This window comes from Poecile atricapillus, chromosome Z, assembly GCF_030490865.1.
Source record: "Poecile atricapillus isolate bPoeAtr1 chromosome Z, bPoeAtr1.hap1, whole genome shotgun sequence".
In the NCBI taxonomy this organism is placed as follows: Eukaryota; Metazoa; Chordata; class Aves; order Passeriformes; family Paridae; genus Poecile; species Poecile atricapillus.
In genome coordinates this window covers 45,343,787-45,357,480 of record NC_081289.1, presented here as the reverse complement: position 1 = coordinate 45,357,480, position 13,694 = coordinate 45,343,787, and positions in this window count along the sequence as shown.

Sequence of the window (13,694 nt, the reverse complement as noted above, 5' to 3'; positions counted from 1 at the left end):
TGGCAGACATATGTCTGGAAATTGCTCTAAGGGGGAATTGTTGTTGGAAACAGAATTTCCAGTGGGAACTTCCAATTTCATATGGAAGTAAGCATGTAAATAAGTTCTGAGGAAATTGTAGGATCCTTGAATGGATCTCCTAGGCTTTAAATCAGCTCTCCATACTCACAGCTCCAAACAGACATGTAGTCTATTTCTTCTCATGTTGGCACTTGTCTGCTATTCTATCTGAAGTTTTCATAACCATTAAAGGTTTGTGGTTTTTTGTCAAATATCTTTACTGTTTGAAAGCCTGATCACTATTTGTTCATAGGTTAATTGAATCCCAGGTTTAAACCTTCTTAAAACTTTAAGACCATGGAGTTGTACACCAATTTTACACTATATGCTTCCTAAACATGTATATCAATTTCTTATCTTTAAGCACCTTTATCAAAGCTCAAGATCTATTATCTATACAATCTTGTATTTAATTATAAATCTATACCTAGATGCATTGATTTGGGATCTTAACTTGTAATTAATATGCTTAGTTTTTGACATAATTTATATCTAAATTTAGTATCCTTTAGTTTAATGTCACTGCTTTTTTATCTTCGGTTCAATCTCTAAGTACATGTTATCATGCCTTTTCCAGCTCAATAGTTAATCCTATGTTTTTCATAATAGTTTTAAACAAAAGATAATTAATTGTTTGTTTCATCAGGTACTTCTTATTTCCAAATCCACATTCCACTTCTTGAAGTGCAAATAAGTATCAGTGTCTAAAAATGCAGTATTATAATCTTTAATAACGATTATCTTATCACTGAAAAATATTAACTTCAGGTTGTGTTTCTTTTTGATGTATTTTGCATGTAATCTTCTTTAAGAGGGGTGTTGTGAGCATATCCACAGGAGAATCACTCTGGTTTGTTATTCATTCTCCAATGTTTACTTTGCTGGTGTTTCCCATTTTGTCTTCATCTACAAATTAACTCTTTCCAGTTGTAGCTCAGAAAGATCGTTCCTGCTGCAGCAGGCACACGTAACAGTAAATTGAATCCTACTTTGTTTGGGATCTCAGGAGTGAATTAATTATGCACTCCTTTCAAGGGAATGGCTGGGCTGTTTCCAACATTGGGATGATTAACATAAAGGAGTGGTCTCTACTACTCTGCAGTAAGTTCAGTATTTGGTTTGTCTTCCATTTGGAAATTTCCCTTTACCTTTAGATGCTACTCATTTCCATGCTGTTGACAGGTTTGTGAGAACAACAGTCTAAGCGTGATCCTAAGCTCTCTGCAACTTGCAAGGTTTTGCCTCATACAAGACTTTTGCAATCTTCAATGCAATGAGGACAACATTTTTCTTTTCAGAGCAGAGATGAGAGAAGCTGAACTCCTCATCATTCATGTGGGGATCTGAACAGGACCAGTTAAAATTCCAAATTTAAACTGTTTTATAATACATCCATACACTGTAAAATAAAATAGCATTCAATCAGGGATGGATTCATGATGGAGGGTGTAGAGGAACCTTAATTTCATCACTTCCACTGTTTAGTGTGAAAATGTTCACGAGGGAGAAACACGACTCAGTCATCCCCACCTCGCCTTGCTCAGCACCTCAGAGTGTCAATATGGATACAAAAGTAATCTTTATTTAAGGTACAGTAAAAATTCTGAGACATTTGCTTAATATCTGAAAGCTTCTAAATTTCTCATTTGCTAAAATATTAAATCTCCTGAAAGGGTACTACATAAGACATATTGTCAATAGATGTGCTTCCACCTAACAGGCAGCAGGAAAGATGTGTATTCCTTGCATTGCTCTTGTTATCCTCTCTGTTTTCTTATTTCAGCAATTTAAAACTTGCAGATATAATCTTCAGGGAAATTTGTGGCAACATAATCAATGTTATAATTAATAGAAGAAACCTTTACAAAGAAGTAAGAAATTCTAACTGAAGATAAGTTGCTGATTTTGTTATAATTTCGGAATGACAAATGACTTGACAGTAAGTCTATGCAGTTAACCCTTACTCTAATTATAGTTTCCAAGTGGGGGGATGTTCTGACTGCTGGACAGGCTTGGGAAACAAGGAATGTACTGCTTGTATAAGGACATTCTGATTCCCATGCCTCTGTAAAAAGGCTCTGTTAAATTAAAATTCAAGGCAATAAACTAAAATTTCAAAGCAAGACTGTAAAACCTGGAGCATTAGGCAGAAAGAATGCTTTGTAAAGAACTGCTGTAAAAACCTGAAACTTATATATATTTATTCCATCAGAAAATATATTTTAAAACTTAAGAATAATACTCAGTTTCTCCAGTCAAGTATATCACTTTCCACTACTGCTTCTCTCAGTAATTAGTTAGGACTTCACACTCTTTCTGTGAAGTCAGTAAATATATTTCTGTCTTAAGAACAGTACTGGTTCACAAGGAAATGCAGATTTGGGGATAGAGGAAATCACAAACCTTAGTGTTCCAGCTGCAGAAGGTAGCTAGTCTGACAGCTTGCCAGCCATCTTACCTGCAGGTCAAAAATTTTAAAAGGACAGTTTTACATATAATCTTCAGGTAGATGATATATACCTTGTTTTTTTTTTTTCCTTTTATTTTGTTCAAATCGACTCAAATCAAATGTACACAAAAATTGTGTATATGTACACAAGCACAGATTTGAACCTGAATCTGCCACGTGGATAGAAAATGAATAAAGTATTTTGACTGAATAAAGACTTTTGAGTTGAGTTTTTATGTTTCTTTTATTAGAAAGAAGTTCAATAACATTTTATTTTCATCTGGGTATGGAACAGGAAACACTGAAACTAGAAAAGCTTTGTGATAAAGGCAAGCATTTCTCGATGAGTTCTCCATATGCCACTTTCATCTCTCCAGATGCTTTTGTCTGTTTGTACTGTGCTCTTTACAAGGATACTTGGCTGAATTTTAATGGCCCTTAAATCAGCAATGTCTTCAAGGGCAGACTAGATGAACGAATAGTCTTTTCTCACAAACTGAAGCAAAATATTTTAAATTTCATCTTTTTCTGCTGTGTTAAACTCTGTTACATCTTAGCATAGCACAACAGGCATGAAGGATTATAGTTTGACCAGATATCATTCAGCCTCTGTTGAGCTGCTATACTATCTCCTTCCTTTTCAGCTCCAGTCTCCCTGCCTACACACACATCATATTTTGTCTGTCCTCTGCCAGCATCCCTGGCATGCGACTCTTATTCATCTGTTACCCTTTTTCTTCTCCCACTCACTTCCACCTTTCCAGTTTCTCTTCAGTCAACCTTAAGTTTTAATTCAAGCTACTTCTTTTCTTTTTTTCTTTTTCTCTTTTTTCTTTTTTTTTCTTTTTTTTTTCTTTTTCTTTTTGTTTTCTTTTTCTTTTTTCTTTTTTCCTCTTCCTTTTCTCTTCCTCCTTCTTTTATTTTTTTCTCTTTTAACATGTCTTGGTGTGGTTCAGTCCCTGATGCAATGCCCCTTGTCTTTCAGCAGCTGCTGCTGTCCGCTGGCTGCCGCAGATCCTTCACCTGGCTCGGATGCTCTGCTCTCTCTGCATTCTGCTGCCCCTCAGATCCCCCTTAGCTTCTCTCTGCTATTTCCTCTACACTGAGACACCCCTTCCCAAGGTCAGCTGTGACTACTTCTCTCTACAGACCTCCTTTCTACTCTCATCCATCTCAGTCTATTGGCTACATTCAGCAAAACCTATAATTTTCTTTGTCTTAATCCTGCATGGCACTACAGTTTTGTAGCTCCTCTCTAAATGCCCTTCAACTGTATCTTTTTTAAAATTGCGTTCTCTTCCCCTCCCTTCCACTTAACACTGGAGCCTCATGGGGGTCCACTTACATTAACTGTGTTTCTCTTTCCCTTCTATATATTATTCCTGATCCTGGGTGATATTCAAAAAAATCAGACTGTCTATCTTCAACTTTTTGTAATTGAGTTCACACCAACATATGCATGCATATACATGATTATGTAACAGCTTTTACAGTGTTGTTCTAACTTCACATTGAAAAGTAAGATCTCCCTCTCTCTCTCTGCATTCATTCTTCACTCTCCTTTACTTTCCCCATTATCATAGGGGGCTTCAAAAATTCAGAATTATCTCTAGACCTTGTTATTCCCCTCTAGGTTTTAAGCAGGACACATGGGTGAGATCTCTTTCATCTTTTCTTTTGTTCCCTAACAAAACCATCTGGGTATTTCAGTGTTACTTCTTAATTAATCTGCCACAAAGTCCTTTCACCCTGTATCTTCATCTAGATTGCTGCTGCAACATTTCTGTGGTTGCCAATTTTCATTTTGTCCATTCCTTCCACTTTCTCCTGCTTTTCATGTCATATTCTCTTTAGACCTCTTAATATCATGCCACTGTTCATGCTGATTCCAGGTCAATATCTCATAACCTATGTACAAAGTAACAAAGCTGATGGAATATTTTGTTCTCCATATGTTCTTTTTTTTTTGTGAAACTTGACCTTTCTTAAATGGTTAGGATACCTGCACATCCTTATACCTGTAATGTGCCTCTGGTATACATCTATGCTTTCAAGAAAAACACAGGAGGCCATCAGGACTGAACCTTTACAAATTCTCATTGCAAGCAGTGGGCTCTGTAAAACAGCAGATGAATTAGTACATACTTAGTATTTATACACATTTGGTTCCCCTAGGACAGCAGCGTTTTTTTCCCTCAGCCTTGTGAAAAGCCAAGCCTATTGACAGAACTTGAAAAATAAAAATAAGACAATAAAACACAAAATGGAATACAATCGCAATCCCTAGTTTTTCTTAAAGTGTACAGTGATAAAGGAAAGGTCTATTTCAGGGTTTTTTTTCTGTTCATGAGAATAACAGACAGCTTGATTATTTCCTCAACAGGAGCAATGGAAGGATGTATTTCACTTTGTGCAGGGTAAAAGAGGAACAGTCAGAATCACTGCTTCTTGGGGGGTCGTGTTGCAGTGAGCAAATGATGTAGTATTTCTATGCAGTATACTACATCATTGTAGTATTTCAGCTGATCTGGAGAGAACAGGGAAAAGAGAACACTGCAAAACCGGTGACAGTGAATAAACTGAGTATGCAAATCAGTAAAATTCCCTTTTCTAGTTATATGCAGAGGTATATGATCTTTTCCTATTTTTTTTTTTTTTTGGATTCCTCAGATTTATTGGCAAACACAGCATAATGGTAGCCATGGGAACATTATTAAAGTTGTATCTAGTTTTCCAGACAAGCAGGATTTTGCAATCCCACAGGATGTTATTCAAATAATTTTATAGATTTTTTTTTTGTCCACATTTCAGTGTTGCAAACATATGTACTGTAGCAAAATTGACAGGGGCTATTTTGAGATATTAAATTAGATTAAATATTTTCACCAAACTTTTTGCATAATCATACAATATAGTTTTTAAAGAAAAGTTGTGATACAACCAGAATACAACACACTTTACCAAATTTATTCCTCAGGCAATTTATTCCATTTTATTTTTTATTTACATTCCCTTTCCCCAAACTCTTAAAAGTGTAAAATGCCTTTTGACCATAAAATGCATATAAGGCCAAGGGTGAGACCAACACAGACATGTTTCTTAGCACAAATCTGCAGTCCAGAGCAAAATATGAATCACTTTTCCTTCCAAGACCAGTATGTGTCATTGCATGAACTGGCAAACCACTTACCCTGGTAATCCCAGCACATTTACATTACTCCTTGCTAAGGATGCTGAGAAAGGAGAAGCTTTGTGGGGAAATCAGGGAGAGGATGCAGATATATGCAGATGAACTGTGTACCACCCTCACTCAATCCCAGCTCAGAGTGGTTGTGCAGCAGATGTTATACAAAATGCCAATGCTGTGGGATGTGAGAAGCCAGGGTCTCCTCTCATCCATTGCATCCTGGTTGCATACAAATTGCCTGGAAATATGATTCCCTCCCCAGTTTGGGCCTCAGTGTAAGAATGAGATATCTTTCAGGGAAATTTGGTTTCATTTCTTTCACATTTGTGTTTATGACATGAATTCAGTGAGGACAACAGCTTTTCCTAAAGAAGTTAACAAGTCCATCTTCATTCTTACTATCAGCTACTGAAACGGGAACACAAACAAAGCAGTCCCTATCTCATTTTGCAGGGGTATTATTGGTGAAAAAACATCAGCTCTCAGCATCTGGTTTAATTTCTTAATTCCTGAATCATGAAAAATGAGTGATTTTCATTTTAACCTGTTTTAAACTAAGCCACTCTTTCCAGAACAAATAACAATTAGAAATTGTTTTTTACTTTGTAGGATTGTTGTACCAGATATTGTTGCCTGAAAAAGTTACAAAAGTAAGGGGTTTACCTGTCAGCATTGCTACCACCTTGGAAATGTCCTTTGATGCTTTTTCTAGCTTTGAAAGACAAAACTATAAAACCACTGGAAAGAAAATGCCTGTGTGCCAATGCTTAGCAGCATCATGAAGAAGTGGTAGTACTGAATATGGGAAAACTTTGTGACCTGTCTTCAGACAAGGACTTTTTATTTCAAGTAGGAGAAACATTTCTGATACTCATTCTGACTGTTTTCCTGAGATGGTTCTGGTTCTTTGAAAACACATGAATAGTGTTTTATAGCTAAGGAAGGAATGTGCCAGATCAAGCTCTCATTACTTGGCCTTATAGTTATACAGTAAAGCACACCAGTCAAAAATTCTGGGACTGGGCTTGGATGTTTCGTAGCACTGGGGAGAAGAGAAAGAATGAGAAACCAAAGTGTCCAGTCTGATGTCAGTAAGTTGTAGGGAAATAAAAGAGAAAAAATAATGAAATTGCTGTGGTAAAATAATTTTAATGAAAATAGTTAGAAGGAATATTATGGATATGTCAAGCAGTGAGGAATATTGGAACACAAGTGGTTTCAGGTTGAGTAACAGTCACAGCAGAGGGCTTCCTTCAGAAGAAAGGCCTGGGAACATCCATCTGTTATTGAAGGCCACATACATAGAACTGAAACTCTGAATGCTCTGTAGTAAAAGGAGAGATGACTACAGAAAAACAATATTAACAGAACCTGTCATAGAAGCTTAATTAAGAGCCTGGCCAGTTGTGAAGAAACAGAATTGGAGGGGCAGGAAGTGAAACCCCACAGCTCAGAGCTACTAGGAGAGGTTACTCAGGACTGTGTCCATTTGGAGTTTGGATATCTCCAGGAATGGAAACACCACAACCTATGTGGCCAGTCTGCTTCTGTGTAATGGCTACTCTCATAGTAAAAGAGATTTTTCATTTGTTTGAATGAATTTTCTGTATTTCAGGTAGCATCCGTCACCCATTGTTCTTTCCCTGGTCACCAACAGAGACAAGTCTGAGGGAAATGTTTAATTCCCACATCAGATATTTATATACATTGGTAAGGTACTCCATGAGACTTCTCCAGGCTGAACAGTTTCAGCTTTCTCAGCCTCTCCTGAAATGACAGATGTTCCAATCACATTCAGCAGTCCAGCCTCATTGTTGAACTGTCTCTGCTATGTCCATACCTCTCTTGTACTGGGGAGTCCAGCACAGGTCTGAGCACTACAGATGTGTCTTACCAGTGCTGAGTAGAGGAGCAGCATCACCTCCCTCAACTTGCTGTCAGTGTGGTACTACAGTTAACATTCTAATTGTCTTTTTGTTAGAGGGTAATTTAAATGCTAGGAAGCTCTTTCTCCTCCTTGGCCATGACACTAACAACTTCAGAGCACTCTGAAGTAAAAGATTGCTTTTTCTGAAATTTTTAATGGATATTCTTTTGACATTGCACAGCAGATATCTCTGGAGAGATGATCATCACTTAGAACTATTTAAGCTTGTATTGCCTAATTAATAAGTGCAGGTAAAGATTATGGAAACCAATAATCAAACTCTGCCAGTAATGAGAGAACATTTTAAACACATTGGCCAATGCCCTGTTATGTCTATAGTATTGATCAAACATCCATTTTCTGGGCATCTGATAAGCAAGAGCACTTCCCACGATCAAGATAAATAACAATACAGCCTGTGATCCTCATGCCAGGAGGTTTAAGGCTGAGCTCCCCTGCACATGACAGGGAGCCATGAGCTAAGGCAACAGTAAGACAAGCAGGGCAGTGTCCCCAGCATGTCCCTGCTTCCCTGAAGATTGACAGAAGGTCTGAGGTCCAGCCAGCCAGGCAAGACACACCAAGCACAAGGCTGGATTCAACATGCCTGCAAGAAGCTCAGAAAAAGACCTGCCATCAGAGTGGACACTTTGGTTTCTCATTCTTTCTGTTACCCCCAATGCTACAAAACATCCAAGCCCAGACCCAGCCTTGGGAGTTCTGACTATTGTGCTTTACTGGATAACTGTGGATCAAGTGTTAACACATTTCCTGATTCATGGGCAGAGGGGACACAGATGGAGGGCAAGATTCATGGTACTCCTGCCTCCTTCTCCCAGCAGAGCTGCTTTCATGGCAGTCAGCTCCAAGGCAGATTCTGAGGCAGCCCAGTGTTTTAGATGAGGATGGGGCCAGAAGCTTCAGGTGTACACAGAAAGCTATCACAGGACAAAGTGCTGATGTACTTAGGGTATTGTAAATTTATCCATATTATTTGCTAAGAAAACAAATACTTATTTGATGACATTCTGGCCCATTCTCAAATATAGAGCTTTGTGTTAAATGTCACTCTGTGTCTCTAGAGAAACAAAACAGTGGTAAGAATTTTGCATTTAAGTACATTCAGTGGAGTTGCCTTCTATGAGATGATCCTTACTCACATAAGGCTCTTGACACCGGTGGAAGGAAGTTATCTTTGGAGCCCACAGGAACCATAGGTGCAACACACTGAAGTGTTCCTTTCATGCTGGGGAATCCTTCTATTTAGTAAAACACATCCCCTGTACTGATTGAAGTTATCCTTCTACCTGCATTATTTTGTCTCTAGTAGGAGTTTGATTTAATTTATTTGCTGTGGCAAATATGTATGGTATATTACAGATTTAACTATGATATTTATCCCTTTCAGGAGAGCTGGCTTCCAATTCTCATGCAGCTGGATACTTCTGTTCTGCAACAACAGACACTGGAGTTTATAGAGTATAGAGTGGAGTAAATAGAGCATTTTGCACCAATTTTCCACCATTTTGAAACACTATCAAGTGTAAATCATATTTATTCTTTGTGACCCAGGAACTTTATTAATAATTTTAATTGCAGTTTTATATTGCTGATATAAATAAATACAAAAATGTTGGATTTCTCTATACTTTAAATTTTGGCATGTATAAGCCAAATTAGGGCAGGAAAGAATAGAAAAATACAGATTTCAATTAGGGATAAATAGTAAGTTTGAACATAAATTTTGTACTTGAATTGGAAATACTCTTTCTATGCTATCCCGGCTAGACAGTATAGCAACCACTATTCCTCATTGTGAACTGGTCACTTATCCTTATGGGACCTGTACCTCAGTAAACATCATTACAGGTCACTAGAAAAACAGCTAACATATTTACATAATCAAAAAGAAAAATAATATTTTGAGAAGATATCTGCCAAATCCCACCTCCTGCAATACTTAAAAAGCAGTGACAACTGATTCAACATCTTATTTTGAGGAAGCACCTCCCTTTGACCAACAAAGAGTTAACAATGTAGCAGAAATAAACTGGCAGTGAACATAAAGAAAAGCTCTTCCTAGTGCAGCTCCATGCATCTTTTCTGAGTCTTGCCCTTCAGGGTAATAGTAAATTTTACTGAATATTAATTTACAATAAATATTGTTTTAAAATTCATAGAAAATATTCATTATAGCAAGAAGTATATTTGTTGACAATAAGATGTACACTACCATCAGCATTTATGTTTCTTTCATTCAATCCATTTTGAAGTACAGTCCTAAACATAGTAAAATAATAAGACACAAAAAAAAAAAATCATTATTCTTTCTGGTTTTCATCTCTTTTGATACCATTTTAGAGGAAATGTGAGCTGTCTAAGATCATGTGATGCATAAATTAGAGAAGTTTAGTAAGAGACAAATCTTTTTAAAGGCACTTCTATAAATCACAGTGCATGTAAGAAAACATGCTACATTCCTTTAAAATTTTGAGATATGTTACAACAGGACTGGATATGAATATTTGCTTTTTCATTAATTTAATTTACATTGTCCCAGAAGACTGAAATGCTGAAGGTACACTTCATTTCAAGATGAAGATGTCTGAACAAGGGTGTCTGAATACAGGTTTATTTGTGGGAGATGCTTTCTTGACCTCCCACTGCAGTAAGTGGAGATGTGGAGTTAAGAACTTAGGTGCCACATAAAAGGGGCTGTCTGGTGACATCTGAGACAGCCTCACATGTCCCTGACACACGAGGGTGGCAGATCTGTGGGAGACTCATGCTTTTGTTGGAGGCCAGATGGGCAAATCCTCAACCCATGCAGATGACACCAGGCAGCTGAGTGTGGGTGGATGAACTGAGCTCCCTGTATCCTCAGACTGTAGTGGGAGTTTAGACACCTAGCACATACAGACACCTCTATCTACATAATTTAATCCAGAGACAAATACCATCCAAAAGGCCAGAGAAAAGCCACATGCATAAATTCCCACAAAATAAGCGTATGTATATTTTCCGCCTTTTAAATGTTGTGTGTCATGACAAATACAGACATCACATTTGTGCACGCTCCAGAAGTTAAATAGTGCAGTGTCAAATGAAACTAATTCTGTACCATATGATGGAAGATTGTATGGTATAAGTGCATTTCCACGGTGTCAGATAAAACAGAAAATCTGTGATTACTGAAAAGCGACCTAATTTATAAAGTCAGATGTGCTCCATGACGCATGCTTGCGCAAATTCCATCATAATCAAAGTAATTTTTCAAATCCTTTTGCATGTTTAAAATTGTGCACATCTGCCTATGATGACAACTCCCAGTGGTTTCAGTAACTATATGCAAGTCAACTCACTGAGCGCATCTTTGGCTCAAGGCCTAAAAGCCTGTATTTTCTATCTACATTGAACATAAGCAAGACACTATATTAAATTTTACCAGGCTATGATACACAAGAAATTATTGAAAGTATTTATGTGAAAGAAAATATGTATGTTACGTCCATAATACATCTTCATATCAGGGGTAAATACCAGATGTGTTAATCCTACTCAAAAAAGTCACAAACACAAAAAGCAGCATGTTTTGCAAAGCTTAACTGCATTCTGTGAAACTATCAGCATTTCTTGGAATTCAACAGTGTGGGAATCTATATGCTGATTTCTCAATACATTTTTAAGATTTGCAAAATCTTAAAGAGATGTTTAACCACAGACATGCACCTCTAAAATCTAAACAGATAACATGGAGTTAAAACCTACATAGTTAGCAGAGTCCTTGCTTACAATCCAAAGTTTTCAGGACAGGAAAAGGAGGCGGTTCATAGGGTCAGAAATCCATCACATATTGGTATCAAATATTGATTTTCAGTATCAAATGTTATACACATTTACAGTAGTTAGTATTGTCATTAAGGTTTCGTGTTTCAATATGCTCATGTAATATCATAAATGCATGAGATATACATATCATGCATAATGCAAAGTTCATGTATATTTCTATCATTAGTAACAACAGATTATACTAATGATTTATTGGGGGAAATAAGCTTACTGGGATCTTCATGGTCATCTGACAATTCTGTCCCTGAACTGCTATAAAAGCTACTCTTCCCAAGCAAAGTCTGCACAATTGCTCAGTCCTGTAGAAAATTGATGGCAATTTGTCTGTGCTTTTCAACTCCACTAGCAAAAGGCATAAAATATTCTGCTCTTTCCTGAGAATCTCAGTTTACTGAAAATCCTCATTAACAGAAGAAAACACAGCATGGTACCCAAAATAGAATGAAACTTACTGTGATTTTAAACTGTCAACATTGACATTTATTTAATTAAATAAATAAATTTCTCATGTTTCACTTCCATGCAGTCTTCCAGAATATTGAGTCCTCCCTCTATATGAAATAGTATCAGTCCTGACAGTCAAACTGACATTCAGTTTTTGCTTCTCACACCTGCTTTGCAATTTAATCTAACTTAGTTGACCTCTCTCTCTTTGATTTACTATATAATTTGGATAATGAGGGAAAAGCAAAGGCAGAGATTGAGGTATTTGATTTAGTGACAGAGCATCAAATTTTGGATTGAGTTTATGTATGTTCTAGGTCAGCTCCTTTTTCACAGTCTTGGCAAAAAGCATGACTAACTTGTATTCATTAGTTATTTAGCTAAAAAGGAAAGATTTTTGCCAGTAATTAGCAGTTGGGATTGCCTGCCAGATGAGAAAATGTATTTTTTATACCTCAATGGGAAGCTTTCAGCAGTTCAGTGTGTCAGCAGCTCACTGTCACTGGTTCCTGGGATACACAGCAGCGGTGTAAATCTGCCTAGGTGAGCTCTCCACGCCACTCTGTGCTGTCCTAGGGGTGATGGTCAAACTCATCACCATGGAGACTGACATGAAAAAAAACCTCGTTGTGTGACACAAAAGAATAAATCAGTGATCAAACCTATGGTGCCCTCCCTTGAGTTACGATCTCCTGGAGCATTATTGTCAGCCTGCTGGGCTGTGCTGGGTGAGTCAGTTCCCTCTGCAGAAAACAGCTCCTGGCATCTGAGCAGGCATGACTCAGTGGCCAGAGTACAGCTAACAGGGCTTTTGCACACTGGCTTGGGTGTCTGTACCCTTGCTGAACACAGAGCACACTGCTTTGTTTTTCTTCCAGGAATCCTAGAGTTGCTTATTCCCAATAAACAAAAGACAGATTTACTCACCCTGTTTGTGAGACTAAATATAATTTTCTTCTGGACGCAGTTTGTGTAGCTTCCTCATAAATGCAAGACACATTTCAAAACCTTGATTTTCTTCTGTATTTCAACTCCCTTCTTATTAAGAAGTATTTCTTATTATTAAGAAGTATTTCAACTCCCTTTCTTATATTAAGAAATTAAAGCATGCCAACGGAGTTGGCATTCTAAGGCCATTCATCTCCTATGGAAGATACCTTTTTTAAAGAAAAAGGAATCCAAAACTCGAAAAATGAGAATAGAGATACTTCTATCATATACATTTGTTCTGTGGTTCAACAGCTGGGGTGAAACTGTCTTTACAACTGCAGTGTGAAACATCTGACACTAATGTGTGCTATGTTCACCTGAGAACAAAGACACACAAAAATAAGTAAATAAATAGTCCTAGTTCCTAGATCTTCAGTCTTCTTTCCCTGGATTTTAAGGCAGGCTATACATATACATATACATATACATATACATATACATATACATATACATATACATATACATATACATATACATATACATATACATATACATATACATATACATATACATATACATATACATATACATATACATATACTAATATTCCTAGTTACCAACTCTTCATTTGCTTTTCTCAGCCTGAATTTTAAGGCTGGATTTGGGGAAGAGAGGGTGTTTGCATTTTTCTTGGAGTGCCTGAGGCAATAGTAGGCTGAGGGCATGCAGTACATATTATTTCCTTTGCTTTTCAAGATGAGATTCCATCTTCGCAGCTACATTCCACATGGATCTGAATCATATCAATTCAATTAAAAAGTCACCTTAAAGGCATAAGTATTGCAGCG